The 27178-nt window shown below is 34.5% G+C and overlaps 1 long non-coding RNA gene across 1 annotated transcript; it reads left to right on the forward strand.

The window, feature by feature from the left end:
- Positions 1–8889: 8889 nt before the first annotated feature.
- Positions 8890–12872, forward strand: LOC132642866 (uncharacterized). The gene is made up of 3 exons (XR_009583359.1): positions 8890–9421; positions 10367–10417; positions 11879–12872. It is a non-coding gene; the product is annotated as an uncharacterized LOC132642866 (long non-coding RNA).
- Positions 12873–27178: the final 14306 nt, after the last annotated feature.

The following is a 27178-nucleotide window of genomic DNA, read 5'->3' on the forward strand; positions in this document are numbered from 1 at the left end:
TCTACCATTTACTTCTCGTCCACCTTGGTCAACGTGAGTTTTTTTCTTTTTAAAAAATTCCATAGGGGGATAGGGGAAGGGGAAATGGGGAGGGGATATTGAACCCTCACAAACTAGGTGGAAATTCAGGTAATCAATCAATTGGGCTACTGAGAGCCCCCGACCAATATGTGTTCGCTTGCTTTTTTGGGAAATTTTCAATTTTTTTCTTATACAATCTAAAGAAAGAGCTTAGCAACACCATTAGCAGGGCTTGAGATGATATTAAAGGCAGCTTTTCCACTTTGACTGTATAATCAAGCAGTTAGAAAGTCAAAACTCGATTTTCTTCATAATTTTCATTTTCATATTTTTCCCTCTTGTTGGAGGTGTAATTATGTGTTAAGCTACCAATGAATTTAGAATAAGCGAATGTGATCATGATGTTGTAGGTGCTTAGGATAAGACAAATTCGACTACATATTCACTGTCTTAAACTGCTTTACAACATATATACACCATATATATGCAAGTAGGGCAATCATCTCCAATTATACAAACACTAAGGCAATCATCTCCAAACTTTACAGACATTCCAATATCAGATTTACTAGTGCAATACCCTAATTGGTCACAAGTGAAATACCTTCACTAGAATCAGCAAAAATATGGGTGTGTTTGATACGAAGGAAAATATTTTCCAATTTTAACATGAGAAAATATTTTTCATATGAACTCAATTTCCTCCAATTTCAGGAGAATGACTTTCCTACCCAAAAAAAGGAAAGTATTTTCCGAAAATCTATGTTAATTCTTACCTAACCACCCAACCCAAAACCCCAAATTCACCCCTGCCCCCTTGACACCCCCGACTTTGATTGGCCCCGGCCCAACCCCGTCACTAGCCCACCATCTCTCCCGCCCCCCGGCAGGGGCAAGCCTATCACCTGCATAGTATCAAGAATTGTTTTTACAATTTGCATGTATACATTCATTAGGAAATTGGATATGTAAAGGAAGATAACCCTATTATAACAATGATGTTATGTAGCACAGAGGTCAAGCGGGGTCAATTAGTGCAGAAGGGTGGATTCAGTAATAGGATAAGGATAAAAATGCCCTTAACATATTAGAAATGACTCAAAAATGTCCTCATTCCACCTATCGGATTAAATTTCCCCTCCTTCACCTATTTGGATAGGAAATACTGTCATTCCACCTATTCGATCAAATTTATTCTCATTATATTGATCGACAAAAAAAAAGAAGATAAAAGTGAATTTCATGTCATAAATCAAAACATGGAAAAAGGGTTTGCAAGAAAAAGAAGAAAAAAGGAAGACAATTATATTGTCGAGTGATAATTCAAACTTTTTTCTCTTTCTTCTCTAATGTGTCAAAACAAAGTTGCCCAGAAACAAGCACAACAAAGACAAAAAAAGGTTGACACAGGAAGAGACACAACAAATGTAACTTCGTAAATCGCTAGCTATAACATCCGAACACTCTGCATGAATAATTTTTAAAATATATTATAAAAATATTACTAATTATAAAATTAGAATAACTTGAACAACATTATTTTTTAATGTTTGAAGTGCTTGCTCGGAAACATGTGTTCCCCAAAGTATGGTCTGGATACTTTGTTGTTCCTTTTATGGCTCTACCCAATGTGATGGATCTAGCTACCTTTCCAGTAAATATGATCCACTTAGTTACTTGTTGGATGAAGAATCCAACATAGTTTCAAACAACTTGTTGAATTTAGGTACAACATGAATATTGATTCACTCCAGCAAGCTATGAGTCTGATTGATGTTCTCGATCGAGCAAAGTGGCTGGAGTTTCAAATCATTGAGGTGAAATTGATCATAGAATATGGTGGATGTGGCCAGATAATTTCTGAATTGCTTGGGTAATATATTTTTTATTTTTTATGTTTTTTTCTTCAGACAAGAAGTTTTTTTTGGATCTCAGTGAAGTTGTTTTTCCCTTTTTATTTCAATCGTGGTATTGAGTATGTTTATGCTTGCACAAAATTGTCACTGATTTACAATGGTGGCTTAATAAAATTAGTTACATAAAGCTAAATTTTAAGAAGAGGCCTTAAGCTTTTTATACGCACACAAAGTTAGTATCATTTTTTTCGTACTAGTTGTTTATAGTATCATATTTTACAAGATATAAAGCTTTTACTTTCGCGACAAATATCTTATAGTAATATTATTATTCATAGTAATATTATTATTCATAGAGGTAAGTGTTAATTCAATTTAATAAGATTTTCTCACATAAATGCAACGCATTATCTTAGATTTTGTTGTATAAAACTTTAGTTATTAATATGAATATTTAAATATTTTGATTCAAAATTCTAAAATATTCTACATTTAAAAGGTGGTGAATCATTCTCTCTCTCTCTCGTTTTACAATTTTTTCTACAAACTACACTATATTTTTTAAGCAAAAATAAAAGCGTCAAATTCACTATAAAGCTTATTTGGGGCTTTAAAATTTTTGAGGCCTAAAGCAATGGTTTTACTAGCCTCCTCCATGAGCCACCCCTGCTGTACTCTATCATTGTTAATTCCATCATCCATATGATCACAAGTTTGACATTGAAATTGATTTGACCTAGATTGTTTTCATGTTTTTTTTAGCATTTAAGTGTGCACAAAATAGTCACTGATTTACTTTATTATTGTTACTTCCATGCGTGATCACAAGTTTGATATTGAAATTGTTGGCGTAGATTGTTTTTATGATTTTTTTATCATTTCAGTTTGCACAAAATAATCCGCCGATTTACTTCATTATTATTATTATTATTATTATTATTATTATTATTATTATTATTATTATTATTATTATTATTATTATTATTATTATTATTATTATTCTGAGTATATTTTATTTTGGTCCATAAAAGATAATGAAACCTTCTTCCTATCAAATAGATCGAACATATACTGTATAGTTCCTCTGCAAAAATTCAAATTCAATTATGTTGTTGGGTCAAGTTCACAAATATATAAAACAAACGAACAGATAGTCTTCAAAATATCAAATAGTGGTAATCAAACAATATACTTATATTTTAAGAATTGTAAATGAAAAGTGAGTATAGTCAAATCTTTTAAAAGATTAAACACTATATTTTCTATAAAGATCACTTCCTAAAATCCTTCAGAAGTACATGTAAGGGTTGGTTTGAACACAAAATAGTTGTTCACTTTTTGTGACATAAATTATATTCGTGTTTAAATACATGAGCTACATACTTTTAGTGACAAAACACATAACTTCGCTGACAAAGTTGTCCACTAAAGTTTTCCACCAAAAACGATTTGCCGTTATTGATTAAATAACATTAGCGACGAATTTTAAATTATCAGTGACACATTATTTTGTCACTAATATTTAAATATAAAGGAAAAAACATAAAGCGCCCAATTTAATTTTGTTCCCTCTTAAGTTTTTTTTTTTTTTTTTGGCTATACAGGACACATTTTATTTTTCCTCTCTAAGTTGGCTTTGAAACCCTTCATTGTTCATCGAAGAAGAGCCGCACTCCCAAAATTCTAGGGCTCAAAGGTTTCTCCTAGATTAAATTCAATCGCAAGCTTTCTTCTATGTGGGACAATCCTCAACAAGTCGGGAAAAGGTAACCCAAGCGAGAAGTAAGCATAATATCGGTCTCAAGGGTTCGTATATCTTCTGCCTTCCTCATCTGGACAATCTATAAATCCCCTTGTCTATTATTTTGAGTCTTTGATAACTTTATTAAAATTGAGTATGTAGTTCTTAACTATGCTGTTACATTGAGGATGTAATATTGGATAAAGTCTATGTGATAGTTATAATTGATAGCCTATTACATCGCCGTGTAGTTGCATTCATCATGATTCTCTTCTCACTTGATGGTCTGCCCATTTATCTCATAACTTGACTTTTCTGTCCAAACAATGTTGCGGTTTAAATTTGCTCAAAGGAATATTTTTGACAGAAAATTGCACATGCCACTCCTACTACTAAAAAATCAAGTCACACTTAGTTTCTCATGTAGATATGTATTATGCTAATGTTTCTTAGTTTGGACTATTTCTAAAGCAAGTTATACTAAATTAGACCGTTGATGATTGTTCGCACCATATACTTTCTATTCTTGCAATCATGTGATTCGCGGATGTTTGCCTCAGTTTCTTCGAAATTTGACAAATTTCTGTGTCTTGCCTATAATGCCTGCTAGTCTTTTAATGTTATTGACCGTGAAAGTGTTTAACAGTACATCCCAATGTTGTGTTGACATTGAATTTAAAAGCCCCAGCCGCAGAACCTAAACTTTGACCCCGAGCCCAACTTTCACCCTAACCCCCAACCGTCGCCCCTAGACCCCAAAACCCGAGTGCCACATGCGAACTTGTTCAACCGATCCCCCACCTTAGACTCTAACCGTGGGGTTGAATGTCAGGGTTGGGGGATCAAGTCTTGTAGTTAGTTAGGGTTGAGTTCTAGATTGGGGGTTGAGGTCGAGGTTCGACGGGTTAGGTTTTGTGATTTAGGGTGGAGGGTCAGATTTGAGGGGTATGGGTCCCCCCGGGCCCACACCCTTGTCCCCCATTGTTTTTTCTAGATTATCTATAAATATTTTTTAAAAGATATTTTTTTCCTACCAATCAATTAATAGAAAATATGTAAGAAAATCACATATTTTTTTGGAAAAATATTTCCAAGAAATCATCTTCAATACCAAACACACCTAGTTCTCCTACTTTCTTGGGAGAAAAAAACATCTTCCAAATATAAGAATCAAAGAATTTACACTAAGTCTTGGTGGACAGAGTCATCTAGGAACCGTGCTTGAATAATTATATCAAGGTACGCGCAAGTTGGAATAGAAGCTACCTTTATGAAGAAACAAAAGAACCAAAAATTTACATTGCATTTGTGCAATAGCAACACTAACAAATAGTAGGATTCGGCAAAGACCCGAATAGGTTCAGTACTTTTCTCCTCAAGCAATGGCGGTGAGTTTGTCTCTCATCCACACGTATTGAATCCTCACTATCTTCGTCTAATTTATGTACATTATGAACAAAGATGCCTACACATACAACCACATATTGAAAAGGAGCCAACAACTGTATATATATATATAATGCAGAAACAAGGTTGTCCTTGCTTCAATTTTCTTCCCAGCAATTCACAAATAGCAAGTCAAAACGATTCTGGCTAGAATGATAAGGATGGAAAACAGATTGTATGAAATAACCTACATGAGAAAAAAGTTGGTCAAAGTTGTTGAAAAACGCTTGTAAGAGACACATCATTGTGCTACCGAAGTTACGAAGGAAAAAAAAAAGATAAAACTAATTTGTGTGATATACAAAAAGTAATTTGCTGCTAGCGAATAAAACTAGCACGTTACTTACGGAACTTGATCCAACCATATGTGCACCGAATCATCTTCCATCCGAGCTTTAACGTCCCGTACTGAAAAAAGATTGTCAACCTTAAGCATACCGCCAATTCAAGAAGCCCTGTTCTTCTCTCAACTACACTAGTACCTGAAAAAAAAATGCAACCGCCTAGCTATCAAGGCTAAGTTGCCTACGATCATCAACTTCAGAGTGCTTTTGAGGAAGCTCAACTGGTCTGTCTTAACAATCAGGACATACAAAAACATCACTACTACAAGAGATAAGAACATGCTTGCTGTATTTATACGATAAGAGCGAGTGAAGCTAGCCTCATTTCTGTGGACGAAAAAACCATGTATACCAATGCGATGACTTTGAAAAAGAATAAAATTGGATTCTTTTGCTAATTAGTTAATTCAAAATTTTAATTATTTGTTTGCAATATCAAAGGAGATAGCTTACTGTGTACTAATTCAAATTCTTGATATTAGTTCATCCTAAATTTTAAACATTTATTTGTAATTATAATTTTATGGCAGAATAGCTTGGGACCCCTCTGAACTTGTCGATTTTTATTCGGCGTACACCTAAACTATGCGTTGGCTTAATTACCCCCTGAACTTGGTAATATGATAGTCTCGACCCCCCTAGACACTGGCAACCCATGGTCGTGTGACACACGCGCTGCCACATGGATTTTTTTGTCCATGTGGCATTTTTTAAGGATAAAATATATATTTTTTACCTTTTTAAGTTCACCAATTATTTAGATCATCTTTTTTGGGCCAAATCTGTAAAAAAAGAACTTGAAACAATAATATTTTGACCATACTTTTTTTTTATTTGGCTAAAGATAATGATATTCTAATCAAGTTATTTTAATACATTTGGCCAGAAAAAGAAGAAATACACAGTTAAAGCAAATAATCATTGTATCTAAAAAGAAATAAATAAAATATCAACCAAATATTTTAAGAATTTGACCCGAAAAAAATAATGTAGAGTTGAAATAAATAGTAACTGCATGAAAAGAAAAATACACAATTGTTTTTTGTAGAAAATACACCGTCTAATTGGAAAAACCAAAAAGAAACACAATTGGAAAAAATAAATCATTATATTGATTATATGGCGATTAATAGTTGAAAAATACTCCACTTGGAAGCTGATTTTTCGATTTTTGACCCTTCCACGCGCCTAAAAGAGAGTGTGTTCACGCTCTTTGCCACATCAGCGTCTAGGGGGGTCGAGACTATCATATTACCAAGTTCAGGGGGGTAATTAAGCCAACGCATAGTTTAGGTGTATACTAAATAAAAATCGACAAGTTCAGGGGGGTCCCAAGCTATTCTGGCTAATTTTATTCCATAATAATTCTATACGAACTTTCCTAATTTAATTCTTTTGATTTTAACCTTTTAAAAATATTTTTACTTTTTTACTTTCTCTTGAAAAAGTGTTATTCTTTTCATGAGCAAGTTTCTGTTCTAATTTAATAACAAAAAGAATACGTAAACATGCTAAAATATGAGGAAACATAACTCCTAAATCTATAAGGAAGGGAAAGTGGCGAGATTTTCTGTATAGATGGAAAGAAAAAGAATATTAATCTTAAAAGGCAGGAAAAGAAGTCCTAGATTTTAGGGGGAAAAATAATATTTATTTCTAATATCTGAAAAATAATAATTACATGAATATTTATTGGACCACTCTTTTCTTCTAACTTTAACCAATACATATCCTAAAACATTCTCTAGTTACAAGATAAAACTAAAAAGAATATTGTGTTAAGAAATATTTTAATAAAATAGTATAAAAGTTACTGTATGATGTATTTTAGTGATCTAATAGAGAACTCAACAACTGGAAAACAAAAAAATAGAGAAGTCAACATGATTTAATAGCTTCTATTCGCAAAGGATGATAAAATCACTGAAGTTCAACTTTTTTGCAAATATACATCAAGACAATTGCATTTGTCTTTGTCAAATTTAGCTATTTGTTCAAATAAGAAGATGATTTATTTAAGGTAATTTTTTTTTTTAAATTGTACATAATTCAAATAAGGAAAGATTTAATAACCAAATTTTAGTTAAATTTAAATTCCTAAATATTAGGAAAATTACTAAAATACAATTTTATTCAATGTAAAATATGTTTTTAAAGGATAAGAAGACGAACAATGTTTTAATAAGAGCTTTCGTACTTTTAATATAACAAGATATAGACGCAAGCAAATACTAATTAATACCGATTCTCTGCAAATACAAAATTCTCACCGGCAATTGAAATCGATCAAAAAAGATTCAAGGAATGAATTATCACTTTCAAAAGTTTTTTTTTTTAATTTCGTATGCAATTTGAAATCAGAATTCACAACCTATCCTAAATAAGAAAAAATCAAAGTATAGCGAACCAATTGTAAAAAAGCGATAGATCAAACACCGATAAAGAAGCCTAGCAAGATACTACATGTCCATGAAACAAACGTGAGAAACACTTTTTATGTATACATAACAATATAAATATATATCTAACTGACTGACCAGTAGCAGGGCCAGAATTAGGGAGAAATCTAGTAAGACTTTTGTTTCGTCCATTACTGTTGTTCTTGCAAAACATGAGAAAAATAGTGAAGATATTCAAACATGTATAATACAGACACACAAAAAAAAAAAAAAAACAATTAAGGTTCACTAATCAAAACAAAGTATGAAAAATTCTAGACTACTGAAAACAAAAATTAGAACAGTAATAAAATTTAAAGAACACCAATATTTTAATGATGATAAAGATAAGTTAGAGAGAAACATTGCGATGCCGACATAGACCACGAACTCTATGAGGATTTTATTGACGGAGGAGACTTATTATTTTAGTATTGTGAAATACCAAATTGACTTCATACTCTTATATTTGATGTCAAATTTAAAATACTAACCAATGTGAATAAGGTCCTAAATATTAGGACATTTTACCTAGTTCAAACATGGAAGAATAAAATAATTAAAATTTTAGTTGATTTCAAAACTAAAAATTAGAAAAATAATTAAATGACAATAATTTGATGAAAAGAGTAAATGACAAGTTTGTCTATTGTAGAGACATTTAATGAAGGACAAAGAGTTCAAACAACATTTCTAAGGCCTTTTGTGTTTTTAATATAGTATAGATTCTTGCTTACGTTACGGGTTGCTTTAGCGGCCTTTTCCGCTTTCTTCACCGCTTTTTTCATTTTCTTCTTTGGTGGAGCATCAGAGTTAGTGTTATATCCCGTATTTTTTTTACGTCGGATTATTTGTAAGCTGAGGTGGGGCCCACACATCGAGATTTTTTTTTGGACATCTGAAAAGTCATATGAATCACATATGTGAAGTTAAACACAACTCAAGAAGGACCCTTGGGCCAAATCAAAGTGGAAGTCCTCCAAACGAATATTTTTAAGAAAACGTTTTCGGGTGATCTGACTTTTAGGGGCAAAAACGGTATTATAAGTTTGGAATTTGGAAAAATACCAATAAATAGAAGTTGTAGATAATTGAATTAGCTTTCCAACCATAGGTCGTGGGTTCTCAGGTGACGTCGGTACAAGGAGATATGGACGTTTTAAGGTCGAAAGGTCAGTGGGCTAGGCCCAACTCGGAATCAACCGAGTTGGCCCAAAAAAATAAAAAAACGAATTTAGGCCCAAAAGTGAGGGTGGCCGGCCATACCTGGCCCAACCCATGTCACTTAATTAATTTTTCATGTGATAAATAAGACTAGAAGGGATCATTAGTCTTAGAAACTTCAAGAAAATTTGAGAAAGAGAAAAACAACAAAAAGAAGAACAAAAGCTTAAAGGCCATACGGCCATAGCTTGCAAATTTTTGCCCTTTGAAATCTTTCTCCAAAAATTATTTTCTTGTGGTATTTCTACTAATTCAAGGGTCCTTTACAACTTGGTGTAATTATTTTGGAAGAAAGAGCACTTGTTTCTTCAAGTTGACAACTTGGTCAAGTGAAAAAGATTGTAGAAAAAGGTAAGAATTAATCCCTTTTTATTATGTTATGAAGGTTGGTTTATGTTGTAGTATGTAGAAATGAGTAGAATTTATGGAAATATGGAAGTTTACAAAGTGGGTGTGCATATATGTAAGTGGACATATATGTATATTGTTGTATAAATAGTATGAGTTGAATTTTATGTTGTATTCTAGTTGTGGTTATGGTGAAATTTATATTGGAAATGGAAGAAAATGGTTCAAGTTGGCATGGAAAATTATTGGAAATAGTTATAGGAAATTATGTGATTTTAATGAAGTTTTTATGTAATTATAGAAGTGGAGTTTTAAATGTGAATTATTATGTTAGTTGGTGAATTTGGAAGGATAATAGTCCATATTGGCATGAAAGATTGGTTGTTAAGTGGTTATGAGAAGTTTTGTGATTTTATGGTAGATTTATGTAATTATGAAAATGAAATTATTAAGGTGCAAATTATGATTATGGTTGATGAAATTGGAAGATGGAAATATGTTATGAATATGTAGATTGAAGATTAGAAGTTTTGGATGGATTATGGTTTTGGTGGAAAGTTTGTATATTTTGTATATCTTATGAATATTTGGTAGAAACGATATGAAATGCTTCTGAATTATATTGTAATGATCTTGATTAGTAATGAATGTAAAAACATTGAGATTGGTTTGGAAATGTGAAGTTGGAATGAAAGCTATTGCATTATGTTGGAAAGAAGACTAGTTGTGTTATATTGTGTTTTGTAGTTATGGTTGTTGTCATTGTGTTGATAGTTTGGCCGGGTTGAATTCCCGGATTGTTGTTGATAAAAAATTGGCTAAGTTGAATTTTGGGGGATGGTGTATTTATAGGGGAGATGCTGCCCAAATTTTTGTAGACAAGTATTGGTTAAGATTGAAATCTTAAAGCCTTACAATTAACATTTGGTAATTGTGACCAAATTGTAGATTTTGGCGAACTTGAAACTTGATTTTAGAGACGTGTATGAAGCGGAAAAGGTATGTAAGGCTTCACCCTTCCTTCTATGGCATGTCTTAAACGTAATAAGTTGGGTACGAGCCTCGGGGACAACTCTATTTCCCGGAATCCGCACTTAAAGTTTCCCCTTTTTCATTCAGTAGAATTGAATTAGAAATTGTGTAAAATATTGGAGAAACTTCATAAACATCTAGAACTGGCATAAATATGACCCGACTACCTTAAAACCCTCACAAGTGACGTCATGAAATATAATGTACGTAAATTTGGTACGCCGCCTCATTTGACCCGAGGTGGGCCCATTGTTCCCGGATTTTCCCTATTGCTCCGTTTGACTTATTTTGGGAGTAGAATCCAAAGGAAACTTTTGATCCTCGTTCCGATTATCAAACGATAAGTACTGTACCAAAATAATGGAAATATGTATATGTATATGTATATAAGATATGTAAAAGTATATAAGACATGTATATGTATATAAGATATATATATGTTTATAAAATATGTACATGATATACGTATATGTATACGATGAAAGATCCAGAGCGCTATAGACGCTGATATATGTATATGATACACGTATATGTATATGATAAAAGATCCAGAGCGCTATAGTCGCTGATATACGTACATGATACCAGTATATGTATATGATAAAAGATTCAGAGCGCTATAGACGCTGATATATGTACATGATGTATGCATATGTATACGGGGAAGATGGGAATAAGGGCAGAGCGTTATACACGCATATCCACCTGATCAGTTGGCATTACATGACATGATATCGTCCCGGACGCGGGATGTGTATTTGTCGCTAAATGGATCGGCTGCCGACGCCTCGGCAATATGACATGTTCTATTTTTATATATATATGAACAAGAAAAGATTTTCAACGGAAAGCTAAGCTATGATATGATACGCTATGATACGCTATGCCATGATATGATACACTACGACAAGCTATGCTATGATATGATAAGCTATGCTATGATATGACAAGTTACGCTATGGCATGATACACTATGACACACTATACTATGACATTGACATGATTTAACACGATACGACATGCTGTAGTAAGACATGACATTACACGATATAATATGCCATGATAAGACACGTTAGGATACGACCTGATATGCCACGATAGGATACGACCTGATATGCCACGATAGGATACGATAGGGCACGATAGTACGCGATACGACAAGATACGACATAATATAAGTTCTATTTTCTACGTTCATGGAGGGGAAACGTTTTTAAAAGGGAAAGACAAGCCATGCATGATAGCCGCCCAAAAAGGGGCCTTCTTATGTACAGGTTACTTTCTTGCCTCGTTATATGTCCTGTGACTCCATGATATTATTAATCGCACTCTATGTTATTGCTTGCATTGTCTTCCATGCCTTACATACTCGGTACACTATTCGTACTGACGTCCCTTCTTGTGGACGCTGCGTTTCATGCCGCGCAGGTCAGCAGACAGGTGGACGTGATCCTTAGAAGCTCTACCAGCCGCACTTGACAGCGCTCCAGTTGTTCCGGAGCCTCACTCCAGCGGTACTATTTTATGCATATACATTCGGGCTTGGTAGCACCCCGGCCCTTTCTATGTATAAGTGTACTATGTCTAGAGGCTCGTAGACAGATACGTACAGTCAGTCAGGTACAGATATATGTATGGTGTTTTGGCATGTTAATATTGTTGTACAAGGTAATAACGGAGTTTATTAGTTTATGTTCAAGGAAAAAAAAATGGCTCGGTTTACACGGCTTGCTAAGAGGTACAGGTAATACGATAGATAAGGGGTGCTCGGTACAAGTATCGGGTACTCGTCACGGCCCCTAGTCGGGTCGTGACAGTTAGAGTCAGAAGAAGACTTCATAATTTCTTTGTTTTGAAGACGGTCCTTCAAGGACGTCCTTGTCCTTGTCCTCCCCTCCTTCTCTTGGGAGTTTTCTGGATCAAACAACTTGTTCTCTACATCTTCAGATCATCCTTTCAGTTCATCGAGATGAAACGACTGGAGGGAGATACGGTCAAGATTCTGGTCGAGTTGTGCGGCTTGCTTTATTTGGATTTCTTTGGGGCTATCATTTGGACTTTCATTCGATACAAAATCATATATTGGAAGACGATCCAATACAAAATCAGACATCTCTTCTTAGTTGCTGTTTGACATTCTGAAAAGTTTTGAGAGTTGGTTATTTTGGAGGTGAGAAACCTCCTCCTTTCTATAGAAGCCATGGTCAAAATCATTAGGTAAAAATAGAAATTCAGTGTTTTCATACAACATGGGTTCATTTCGGGGAATAGAGAAGTGAAAAGGTAGATATAATTATTATTTGGTTATGTGAGGATCAAATGAAATAAGAGCAAGAAAGGTATGTTTGGGCTCTGTACTTGTGGGATAGTATCTTTGTGTTGTAGGAATCATTTGAACCTTTATGTGCATTGACTTGAGAACTTGAGCTTTGATATTTTTCGACATTCATTTGAATATAGTGCAATGATTTGAGTAGACTAACTTATATACATTAGCAGGTAAAAATAATTTATACTATCAAACCATGTAAAATTAATTATAAGTAACTTTCTATTACAAGCATTGAATAATGATCTACAAAGTTTAATAACTTATTACAAGCGGTATAAATAGCCAAGATAGAGTGAAAATTATTTATACAGTCGATATACGTAATTCTATTCATTTAAAATTGAAATTTGGTGCAATTATTGTTAAAATATGACGTTACAATATTATGTACATTGAACACGTTTTAAATATGCATGTCTTTCTCTCTATTACACCTCAAATCAGACCTCAAGTTAGGTCTTTTAAATCGAATATATTTATGGGAATTTTGAAATGTGAGTTGATCCAAATTCATATTTATTTATCTAAATATGAAGAAAAAGGGCCTAAAATTTAGCTCAAGTATCAGAGTGGAGTATTAAAAAATCAAAGTCATTGTGTATTTCTACATCAAACCTAACACCCATTTCAAACAGCAAACAGAAAAGAGATGAATAAAGTAAGTGATCATAATGATGACGCGTTGCAGAATGATGACTTGATCCCTACTATATGAATGACATTTCTGCCCCTACGCGAGGGCGCCTTGACCATTAGGCCAATAAGGCCATTGCCTTAGGCCCCAAACCACTTGCTTCTATGTATACATTTATTATTTAATAATTATTTTAATTTTGATTTTTTTTAAAAACGCACTACTTTTTGGGCCCCTTTTTTTTATCATATTTTTAAGAGTTTGTTGGTGCCATAAAAGGTTTGACAACTTTCATTAATGATCCAACTTGTTATTGGGTATAGATTTTGGTAGAGAATTTTTTTATTATAGGCAATGATTTACTAATTACTATATAAAACATAATTCTTATCATTAGTCCAATTTAGTCTTAATATTTTTGGTATCAGGTTATCTACCTCTTGATCAGGTTTTATTAGTCTAGCCTTTTTTTTCATCTGAAATTTGTGATTTTTAATATTGTTATTTAATACATATATAATGAATTTTTAAATGTATTAGAATTTAATTATGTCCAATAGAAAAATGAATTTGATTCTTCAAAGCTAACAAAAAAATAAGAGAAGAATAGAAACTTTAATACAACCCCCAAAAGTAGCTCTTGATAAATATTTAGTGAACAATAAAAATATTGATATGAAAATAGGGAAACCGTTGCCTCAGCGGAAAGAAGTTTTTCAAAATTAAAATTGATAAAATCTTACTTAAGATCAACAATGTTCAAAAGAGATTAAGCTGATTAGCGATACTATTACTTGAAAATGTATTATCACAAGATATTAATTATGATTAAATTATTAATAACTTTACATCTTAAGAAGCTAGAAAGATAAATTTCAGATAAAACACACACACACACACACACACATATATTTGTCACACCCCTTTTTAACCCGGGTTAAATTAGAAGTACGACATATTGGAGATTCCTATTTTTTTGTTTATTTGTTTTAAGGAGTCGCCACCTAATTATTTATGGTGAATTAGGACACCTAAAGTTTATCAAAGTTATTTTCTAAAGTTTGCTCTGTTTAAGGTCTGCGAAGCTTAAGATTCTAGGTAAGGGTTCAATTAGTCTAAAGGGAAGGTATTAGGCATCCTTTAAGACCCATTAACAATGGTTAACCGACCGGACTTATAATTAATTAGGCTAAGTATAAATATAGTATTATAGGAAAGAACGTAGCTTTGTAAATGTGGCTAAAGTTATAAATAGACCTGTAAGAATGCTATTAAAATAGGACTTGTAGAAAATAATAATTTACACAAAAGAGTTTATAAAATAAATTGAAGAAAACGCAGGATGGTGTAATGTTTTAAACATGTTTGAACATAACTCAAAAGGGAAGACATTAACTGATTTTGTTTTAAAAGTAAAGATGAGATGGAATTTTTCCTTCTTCTTTATTATGTTTATTAACTATGCCGGACTAAAATGTACGTGATTGATTCAAACTTGAAGAGTTGTTGATAAAGTATACATGAGTTCATACTTACGTCTTAGTGACATTTCAAAATTTTCTAAGATAATAAGAATAGGACATACTCTTAATTCAAAATAGATATTCACAACTTCGCGTCTTTGAAAATCAATTGTATAATATAAGTGAATACTATAGGTATTATAAACATATTTAGAAATAGACAAAATAGATAAAAGAAAACTAAGTTGATGGAATTACTAATAGTTCTTCCTTAAGATGACTACTTATTGTTTCTACAACTACCCATACTAATTCTCTATAATTCATATAAACTAAGAGGCAAAAATTAAGTGTTAGTCGTACAAGGTAAATAAAAAATACACAACAAAAAATAAGATAGAAGGAAAGAAGAGTAAATGGATCAATCCATTTTTAGGACTGCTGCTGCGGATAGAACTGATAGGCTGACTCGAGAAGAGGATTCCGTTGGGCTTTTGGCCCAACACCAAATGCGGGAGATGACGAGTCACTCGGACTCATGCGTAATCATGCATAAAAACGAAAGAAAAGGATTAGTATATAACCAATAAATAAGGTTAAACATATAAAATATAACTCAAAACAAATCAGTAGATAATGTATATACTATGTATATTTTGGTATATCTTATGTATGTACATTCATAAAGAATGTATTGGCTAAAGTATACCTGTCGTATACATACATATACATAATCGATACAAGTGTACTTAGTATGTAAAGCTGAATAGATGCGGAAATATCACATGTTTTACAGGGTTGCTTGAATCAATTAGCACATAGATTACCAACTAACCCAGCAGACAAATTAACTATCAATTCTAATGACTTATTGTGCTCAGATAGAGCCAAACACAACAGTCTAGTAAAATGTTGCCCAGTAAAGGTAAGAGAAAACATATGTACTCTACAGTCTCATTTAAACAAGTACTCGAACCAGTGCACTGCGTGTGTCGCAATAATCAAGCATAGAAATCCAGCATACACTCAGCAATATTCATGAGAACATTCTCCATATCAAGTACATATGACGAGGCAATTGAAAATATGATGGCAAACACTTCATTCACAAAACTCAACAGATCACTTGCCTAAGTTTAAAGTCGCTAGACTGAGTTTGAATGCTTAAACTCTTTTGAGCCCATTCTGATTTTTCAACAATACCAGAACCAACAGCAAGTTTAAGGTGCCAACAGACAATATTTTGATCAACAACCATGAACAATTTTAGGCAACTACAAGACTTTTCTCCTATGTGTTATGAAAATCCCAAGTGGTAAAAAGAAGGCAGAAGATGGAGGAAAGGAATAGAAACACATACACTTCATTCAACCTTATAAAACAGTAATCGATTTTGGACCTCAATTATCATGGATAATGTTAAACAGTTTCAATGCTTAAGCGCCTCAACCCATCGTATACTAGTTAAAAACAGTCAGAGAGCACCAACTGAACCAACACAGCAATAGAATCCCATACTGCCTAAACTAAGCTAGACACAACAGTAACTAAAATGGCTAAACCACAGCAGTTCAGGACCATATATGAAGCAGGAAAATGGTTAAAGCGCAACGTTCCATAGACCAATATACAACGACAGAATGGCAAAAAATGCAACAGCAGTTTCAATTGAATATGATACTTGGATTGGCATAATATTCGTCATTCTAACTTGAGAAATAAACTACAGACCAACTGAATTTGGAAAAGTAAACAACATGACGCAACAAAGAGAAAGAGATGCAAACATGCTAGCAAACTCAACATTTTCTCCACGCAGCAACCTGGAGAAGGAAACAGAATTTGAAAAGGGAGGGATAGTAATTTATGTCCTACACATAAAGACTAAGAGGGAAAATATTAACCGAGTAATCCAAACAAAACTTGACTCACATAAAAGTTGAAAACAAGACATGAATGAACATTTAAAGAGAGAGGAGACTTGCAACTTTTTAACAGAAACTTTAGCCAAAGTATTTATCATTTATCGAAGAAAAATCATCCTTAGTTTAATTCATATAGAAGGGAGGAGAAAACAAACTGGAAACATCTACCTAAACAAACTTAGCTTATATTTCTCGACAGATAGACGGATTTGGACATTTCATTTATGTTCTTAATCAACTATAAACAAGCGGACTGCCGACAAACATGCCTGAAGCTGTACATGATATTTAAAGCTTTGACGTCATAGCAAAACAGGGGAATGTACATTCTATTAACAACACTTAAGTACTGAATAGCATCCATTCACATATCAACTTCAAACAAAGACGTTCTCTTTAAGATTGTAATGCTTATAAAACGAATGAACCCCAGGGACATAGTTTCTACCTAGGCAGCGACTAACGGATATTTCTAACAAAACAGCGCACACAAAAATGATGAATCACAGCACCAAAACAAAGTAAAGCTAAGACTATTACAAAATCAACCAAGCCATGTTGAACTCCAAACAATACGGAAATGCAGAATTAAGACATTAATTTGAAATACTAAACAACAACAGAACATACACAGTTTCAAGTCTACACATGATTTCAACATAACATTATCAGCTAAAGAAACTAAACAGCAGACGATATTACCTTTTTGTGGTACAGCGAAGTGGGGCGTTGCGGCCTCGAAATCTAAACTTGAACGCGAACGACACTCGAATTCTTTTTGAGTGTGAAACTCAACACATCCGAATACACGACGCAAAAGAAGATTTTAAAATCAGAGAAATCAAACTGGAATTTGTCGGAAACCCTTTGTCGCGGCTAAAGGTTCGCTGAAAAAGGGAAACGAGTGTGAAAAATAGCGGGATATCTCTGAAAACGCTGAGTAATCCCTTTCACGATGTAAGCTTATGTTTTTGCTGGGAGAATTTTTTGGGTTCCAGATTTTGATTTTTTTCGGTCTTTGATTTTCCGATCTCTTTCGATCTCGTTTTTTCGTTCCAGATTCTATCAATTTGTTTTTTTTGTTTCCCCCCCCCCCCCCCCCCCCGTTTTTCGATCTCCTCTCCTCTGTCTTTATAGAGTGGGGAGAGAGAGAAGCGGTGTGAGGTAAGGAGGAACGGGGAAGCGGCGATGATGATGATGAAAGAGAGAAAGAGTAGGGTAGAGAGGGAGCGGGGAGCAGGCGTGGGGTCGTCGGTGTTGAGTGGGTGCGACGATGAGTGGAGAGTGGGGTAGCGGGGTGCGGCGATGATGATGATGAAAGAAAAAAAAAGAAAGGGGAGTAGGGTAGAAGAGGAGCGGAGTGGGGTAGTGGTATGGGGAAGAGAGGAGCGTGAGGGAGACGAGAGAGGGAGAGTAGAGAGAGAGCTGAAGGGGATGGGGGAGGCGGAGAAAAGAGGTAGGGTAGAGAGAGACGAGGGAGGCGGAGAAAGAAAAGGAAAAGGAGAAAAGGGGAAGAGAGGTAGGGTTTAGGAAAAGAATAAGTGGGCCGGGTCGGGTAGTTTTGTGGGTTGAACCGGGTAGAATTAGGTAATGGGCTGGGTAGGAGAATAATGTGGGCTGAATTGTTTTGGGTAGGGAATAATGTGGGTTGGTTGAATTAATTAGAGTATGTGCTGATAATTTGGGTCATTTATTTGGCTGAAATTGTTGACCCTTCATCCTCTATTTTAATTATTCTTAGGCTTCTAATTAACAACTAGTACAATATATAATATATGAAGACAATTAATAATTAATATGTAAAAAAATAAGGATTTAACAAAGTGTTGTTCTGTAATTAACTTAACGAGCCCAAACCCCAAAAATGAAATAATGACGAACATTTAAAATTTGTGATAAAGTAATGCTCGTAATGTTGAAAATAAAAGTAGCGAAAATAATAATTGTGAAATAAAAATAGAATAGTAAAAAAAAATAAAGTATTTAGCTCGTCAGTAAATTTAGAAGCTCCAGTAAGTAAATATTAAAATAAAGGAGGGACAAAATTGGGTGTCAACAGATGCCCCTCTTCGACCGGAGACGATGTAAGAGTTTTCGGGCGAATAAGTTGACGTAGTAACCAATTTTGTTCCGACCAACAAAATACGGATTTGTAAGGAAATACGGTTTTAGAGAATTGGTGGAAAATATTATGAGGGTAGAAGGAATTATGGTCGAACCTGTGGAGAGAATATTATTTATGGATTTATAACTTTGCAAGGGTCGTGGACAGATGACGAGAATGGAACATACTGTCACACCCCATTTTTTACCCCGGAGAGTTAAATTAGAAGTACGACGTATTGGTGATTCCTATGTCTTTGTTTGTGTTTTAAGGAGTCGCCACCTAATTATTTAGGGTGAATTAGGACACCTAAAATTTATTAAAGTTATGTTTAAAGTTAACTCTGTTTAAGATCTGCGAAACTTAAGATTCTAGGCAAGGGTTGAATTAGTCTAAAGGGAAGGTATTAGGCACCCTTTAAGACCCATTAATAATGGTTAGCCGACCGGACTTATGATTAATTAGACTAAGGGTAAATATAGTATTATAAATGTTTAGGAAATAACTTATAAATATAGCTAAAGTATTAAAGTAAAAGGTAATAATGTTATTAGAAATAAGACATGTAAAAATAATAATTTGTATAAAAGAAGAGTTTAGTTATGAACTGAAGGAGCGCGGGATATGTAGCGTTTTAAACATAATTGAAAATAACTCTAGTAGGCCTTAACTATTTTTTTTTTTGTTTGTTTTAAGAGTACGGACGAGATGAAATCTTCCTTCTCCCTTTTTTATCATGTTTATTAACTATAGCTAAAAATGTATGTGTTTGATTTAAACCCGAAGGATTGTTTATAAAATGTATTCGAGTTCATATTTGTATATCAGTAATACCTTAAGATTCCCAATATAGTAGGAGTATAATTAAAAATACGCGTTCATGGCTTTACGCTCTTGAAGATCAATTGTTTTGATATAGATAAATATTATAAGTACTATAGATAATTTAATGTAAAAGGAGAAAATGGCATTATGGAATTAAATATTAGTTCTTCCTACCCAATTACTAAAATCAAACCCGTTAATTTCGCTAAACTCACTATGGTTCATCTAATCTAGTAAGACAAAATAAAATGTTAGTCATACAAAGCAAATAAAATACACAACAATAAGTATAAGAAAGAGAGTAAAGAGTGCATGGGTTAGGCCCATTTTCTCGGACTGCTGCCACGGTCTGTTTTGCTATTGGGCTTCAGCCCAGATTTTGTTTTCTATTTGTGCTGCGGGCGGAGCTGACTCAGGATGAGGAGTTTCGTTGGGCTTTTAGCCCAACGCCGAGTACGGGAGAAGACGAGTCCCCTCAGACACGTATGCGGTGTTCATGCATAAAACGAAAGAAAGATTAGTATGTGATTAACAAATAAGACTAAACATGTATAATGCGAATGAAAAAGGAGGACAAATTAAAGGCTCACATACTTACTATGTATATCTAATATGTTCCATATATATACATTCACATGGGACATAGAAGCGCTCTGAGAGATATACTAGAACTGATATACCTCAGTATATCTTATATATACAGGTCCCAGTATGCCTGTGGGCACCGCAAGGCTGTATAACTTCAGGTATATTTGAGTATATCATCTCTTAATTTGATATAGAATACTAAAACATACGTACAAGCAACCCCGAATTCGGTTATTATACTCTACTTCTCCCTCAGAATATGCAGGATATTTGCACAAAGTAAACAGGATATTCAAAAGGAAATACGAGTAAGAACACGCACTGTGGGACTCAAAGAAACAGCGGAGAAACCCAAGAATGTATAATGACTACTCGCGGAACATTTGCAGCGGCAAAGTCAATCTAAAAGTAGTGTTTTCAATCTCGAAATGCAATGAGAATTCAATTCAGATTAAGGCTAACATTTAACTCAAAGAGTGGCTGAAATTTAACTCAATGAATGCAGCGGTTCATGGCCCAAAGCGAAGCAGCAAAATGGTTGAGTGCAGCAACAGTTTCCTAATTTCTTTTAGTTCGTTTTTCCGGGTATTGTATATTCCAATACGACCAACTATTTCCAAAAGGTTCAAATTGGAGACTGATTCGTTTGAGGATAGTTACTCAAAACTCCAGATTCGATTCAAAAGGGGCCAAACAGGTTTAGGCATACATAGCATATAGCCTTAATTAAGTAAACACAGCAGAAATATTTGAGGGAATAGACCCCTGCGAACAAAATTACGCAAGCAGGTTTTTAATGAACACAGTATGCAGGCAGGTGATGATGAAACCAATCTTTCAACTCAAACTCAAATCAAATAGAGTCAAAACCAGCGCACGAGGATTCTGATATATGCAATGAAGGTAAGGATATGTTTCGGTTTTTCAGATAAAGGAGAAGCAAAGTGTATGTCGAACATGTTCATCTCATAATGCTACATGTAAACTGTTTCAACTGCCCAGTAACCAGAATAAATCATGTTTCAAACTTCAAAAGCTCTTCCATAACAACAAAAGGCTACCTATCTATTCCTCTTTTCAGTTTTATAAACTTATGCCATGGTCTGACCCGACAGGATGAAGGGGTTAATATTACCAAACAGTTTAAACAAGTTTTAAGATTCTCGCATAACTGAGTTTCATCTTTATTCGTTCAAAGACATGCCCAAATTAAAATCATATAAGAGAAACTTAGAGAGAGCTTTAGCTTAAATCTAGAGACATGTAGGAACAGTTTTAAATCATTACCAAACTGCTTGAACACATTTTACAGAATGGACAAAACTGATCATACACGGTAGTCAAGTTCATGAAAATCTGTTGGCATGGCCTTTCAAACAAGAAAATCTGACTTAGAACAGGGTTGCATTCAATATATGCATACTTAACTGAGGCGACAACATATCTAAACATACCACAGATCCTCTATCCATATCTAAACCCATGAGACATTATTAACTAACTATAATCTTATCATGCTCTTCAAAACAGGACACATGTTAATCACAAGCAAGTTTGACGCCCAATCTAAATCAGCTATCAATCAAGTGACACGATTAGCACACTAAGCGGGCATGAAATTCACTGAATAAGATCAAACTAGGATTGACTAACTTCAGAAAACTGACTCATGTGAATACCAAATAGAGATCTTAAGCCATATTTTCAAGTGAAACACTGAATGTACTAAATAAGCACCAAAGAAGAAATCCGAATAGAGATGAAACTAGTTAAAACTGCCTACAAAATAAGCCATGAATCTGAGGGAAAGGTGAAAAAAAATGCAGTGAAAGTTAAGCAAAGTAATGAAAGCAACAGCCTACTCAACAGAAACAAAATACAACAGATTTTGAGTAAATGCGAGTCATCAATATGCCTATGTACTACTTCAACAAAACTGAAGATCCGAGAAACAAAATCGATACAGAAAACATGAAAGGCAAACTATTCTCTTTCATGATTCTTCAATGAAGACTAAAGCATAAAATTTGGTACGATTTAAGGTTTAGATCAAAACAGGTAGTCATTTTATTTGAGCTATCTCATTCATCATAATGATGGGGAGCACAAGAAAAGCCACCTAATGCCAACTGATACCAAGTGAAGCCACTCATTTGAACATATAATTTTTTGTTTATGTTTAAAAGAATGGTAAAGACTAGTATTACAGGTTCGTTACAACTCCCTAAAACAGAATTATTATCAGGTGAAGCGAAAAGAAGAACCAAACTCGTATCAGCATTTACTTAACGCGACATCAATCATAATTTCGCATTCAAACACAATATTTCGCTAAAATTCAGTTGATGACTAAGCTGAAAAGGATACCCCCCATATTATAACGACTACTAACAGATCATTCTTGTTTTATTCAGCTTGTCGTTGCGGATAGAATTCAAAAGATAATGCTAAAATCTAAAACCAAGTTTCAGCCAAATATTTCAAATTCGGAAAAGGAAATCAACTTAGCACATATGCATTATACTTAACATGGACATTCATATTCACAGAATCATATGAAGCAAAGGGAAGCAACCAAAACTGCGGACAATGCGCCTTATACTACATGGGAACTTATCTTAACCATAACGAACACAAAAAAAAAAATAGAAATAGGGATAAGGATTTTACCTCTTGTAGGTGCAGTGAACGGGGCGCCGATGGCCTCGAATCTACACTTGAACTCGAACGATCCCGAAAACAGAACGGAATTTAAACAAAAATCCCAGATTTAGAGTAGGTAAAGTAGAAATTTTGAGGGTAGTAAAGTATCCCTTTTTTTGATGAATCAAACCAGATATTTTAAAAAAAACAGAGAGTAGGGATTCCTTTTTCTTCCAAAACGTTCAGTCCATCCTCCCCCTTTAGATTCAATTCGCACCCAGATTTATAGGGTTTCGTTTTGTTTAAGAAAGAGAGAGATAGAGGAGCGGAGGAACGTAGGTGGTGGGGGTGAAGAAATGATGAAGGGGAGCGGAGTGCGGCGGTGAGTGGAGGAGTGGGGTCGTTGGTGAGTGGGGAGGCGCGTGGTGGCGATGATGATGATGAAAGGGAGAGAGTAGGGTAGAGAGGGAGAGGGAGGCGGAGAAAAGGGAAAAGGAAAGAGAAAGAGAATAGGTTTTAGGGTAAAAATATTGGGCCGGGTCTGATAATTTTGGGCTGGGTAGGGAAATAATGTGGGCTGAATTGTTTTGGGTAGGGAATAATGTGGGTTGGTTTAATTAATTAGAGTGTGGGTTGATAATTTGGGTAGGGGAATAACATTGCATTTGTATTTCGGGTCATTAATTTGGCTGAAAATTGTTGATCCTTCCTCCGCTATTTAATTATTGTTGGGCTTCTAATTTAACAACTAGTACAATGTATACTATATGAAGACAATTAATAATTAATATGTAAAGAAATAATGATTTTACAAAGTGTTGTTCTATAATTAATTTAATGAGTCCAAACCCGAAAAAAATGAAATGATGATGAATCATTTAAAATTTGTGGTGACGTAAATTGTCGTAGTGTTGAAAATAACAGTAGCGATATTACTAGTAGTAGCAATAATAATAATAAAAAATAATAATAAAAAAAAATTAGTGAAAATAAAGTATTTAGCTCGTCAGTAAATTTAGAAGCCCGAGTAAATTAAAATAAAGGAGGGACAAAATTGGGTGTCAACACATACTCTTATAGCCTCCTAATTATACATGTGACGCGCAACACACCTATAAGTAGGACTCTACTAGACACGATGTAAATTCTGCAAAAATGCCCCAGTGTTGAGTTATGGAGACACTGGGATATAGAAAGAATACGAGATTGTGACAAGAGTTGATTGAGTAGAGTTTTAGCGGCGGATATAAAAGAAATTTTTGATAACCTACGTATCACATGTTTGTGGACGTAGGCGGAGTCGAGTTCAAGAGTAGATTCGTGACCTTTGCTTATGAGTTTGATATTCCTCTTCAGCATATTTTCCCCAGTTCACTGCGTAAGATAAAGTTCCATGTTGTGTTGCGTCTCCGCAGGTTGTACTTTCTGTCAAAACTGAAATTCATGTCAAAATTAGTAATAAAGTCTGGGATGAATTTGAAAGTGTAAAACATATAAATAAATGTAAAAAATGATAATAAATATGAGCGTAAGAGTGAGGATGAAGCCGTGTGGCTTATAATGAGGTCGTGTGTCCAAATGTTGTCTCTGGTTGTCTTCAGGGACTTGAATGAATGTGTGATATATACGCCGAGGATGTAATAATATCTCCAGTTGTATTTGGAGATTTTAATGATAGTAATAAGGCATTCAACTGTCTTCTGGGACTTGATGATAAATGATGTCTGCGGAATTTAAGGTAAAGTCGTTAAAGTAGGTAAAGTGGATGATAAAGTAAAGTAATAAAGTAGGGAGTAAAGTAAGTGTATAGTCGTTTGGCTTATGCAGGTGAGGCTGTGTAGCCATGTGATGTCTCCGGTTGTTGTCGGGACTTGATGATATGACATCTCCAGTTGTCTTCGGAGATTTGATGAAGATTCCCGTACAGTCCGGGGTAAAGTTGTAAAGTGGATGATGTCTCCGGTTGTTTTCGGAGGCTTCAATGATAATTCCTGTAAAGTTCAGGGTAAAGTCATTAGAGTTGGTAAAGTGAATGATAAAGTTGAGAGTAAAGTCATAGTGTAGCCGTCTGGCTTATGCATATGAGGCTGTATAGCCGAATGATGTCCCCGGTTGTCTTCGGAGACTTGATGATAATCCCTGCAAAGTTCAGAATAAAGTCGTTAAAGTTGGTAAAGTAAATGATAAAGTAATTGGTAAAGTCATAGTGTAGCCGTCTGGCTTATGCATATGAGGTTGTATAGCCGAAAGATGCCCCCGGTTGTCTTCGGAGACTTAATGATAATCCCTGCAAAGTTCAGGATAAAGTCGTTAAAGTTGGTAAAGTAAATAATAAAGTAATTGGTAAAGTAAAGTGATGGTGTAGCCGTTTGGCTAATGCGGAAGAGGCTGTATAGCCGAATGATGCCCCCGGTTGTCTTCGGAGACTTAATGATAATCCCTGCAAAGTTCAGGATAAAGTCGTTAAAGTTGGTAAAGTAAATGATAAAGTAATGGATAAAGTAGGGGGTAAAATAAGAGTGTAGCCGTTCGGCTTGTGCAGAAGAGGCTGAATAGCCAAATGATGCCTCCGGTTGTCTTCGGAGATTTAATGTTGATTCCTGTAAAATTCAGGGTAAAGTGATTAAAGTAGGTAAAGTGAATGATAAAATAATTGATAAAGTATGGAGTAAAGTGATAGCATAGCCGTTTGGCTGATGATGTTGACGGTATCGTGACAGGCCAAACTAATGACACGTAATCCTGATTTAATTCGTCTTCAATCTCGACAACCATAATGAGCCAGATGATGCTTTTCGATCGTGATTGATAAACTTGACTGTTGATCTCGCGGTCCTTTAATTCCTGCACTCAAAGAAAAATTCTTAGTTTGGAAGGGGGAAGTTGATTCGTGTTGATTCGAAGCTTGACGTTGTTGGCGCTCCATTCGTCTTGTTTGTTTGGATCTTGTGATCTCCGTTCAAGCTTTGGTAGATGAACAGTAGTGAAACAATTGAAAAAAAAAATGCATTTGAAAGGTATGTATGTAAGTATATGTATAAGGAAATGTAACTATATGCATATAAGTTGTGAAATATATATATGTAAATGTATGTATGTAAGGAAAGATATATATGTAAATATATGTATGTAAGTTGTAAAATATTTCTGCCAACTTCAGATTGTGACACTTCTGAAACAATTGAAAAGTCATTTGTCTATACTATTTTCTGTCTGGTAGCCTTAATCTTGTCGATGTCTAACTCTTCTCTTGTCTAATCTTTCAAAATATGCTCCAGTTTTGGGTTCAGAAAGATGTGCTAAATTTACGTTGTGGTGTGACCGAACCTTGTATAGGTTGCCTACGTATCCCACCAAAGGAATCAGGTCAGAACGTAGTTCGTAAGGTACATAGAAATGGTTTGAAATTTTCTGATAAAGGGACCGAACCCGACGTGGATTGCCTACGTATCCCACCAAGGGAATCAGGTCAGCGTAGTTCTTTTATGTAAATGGTAAAATGTTTGTTGGATTTATAACTAAATACGACTGTCCCGTATGTTGATAGCCTACGAATCTCGCCGAGGGAATCAGGCCATATGTAGTTTTCCTTGTATAAGGATTTTTGGATTCTTTGTTGTAATGCAACCGAACCCTATGTGGGCTGCCTACGTATCTCGCCGAGGGAATCAGGTCAGCGTAGTTCGTACGGTATTAAAGGAAAGGTTGCAAACTAGGTTGTCTAGCCTAATGTCGTACTTTGATTTCTTCTAGAATTGCTAGGTTATCGGCTATTTCGTTTTCTTTCAACTGGAATCTTGTTTTATCCTCTAAATTCTTTATTATTCTCTCGAGACGTATGTTATTCATTCGTTCATTTTATGTCATAATCATAGAGTTGGCAGTTTTGATAAATAAAGTAAAAAATAATAGATGATTAAGAAAAATCAGAAATGCATCCATAGATTTGTAATTAAGCTTCCAAAAGATGAAGCAAAGCAAACAAAAGTTTTGAGCATGATTCAAGCCTCAATTTAAAAAAACAAGTTCACTACATGTTCAAACTACCAAGACTCCTGGCGAATCAGGGACGGAGTACAAGTCTAATTCTTCAGAGTCTCTCCTAGTTCGGCACCTCGTGTGGTAGGTGTCTCGTTGTTGTGAGTAGTTGTAGCAGTAATCTTCATGTGTGTTTGCCTTTGGATTTTTCCCACGGGAGCGACAAAAGTTGATGA

Source organism: Lycium barbarum, chromosome 5 (genome assembly GCF_019175385.1).
Source record: "Lycium barbarum isolate Lr01 chromosome 5, ASM1917538v2, whole genome shotgun sequence".
Lineage (NCBI taxonomy): Eukaryota > Viridiplantae > Streptophyta > Magnoliopsida > Solanales > Solanaceae > Lycium > Lycium barbarum.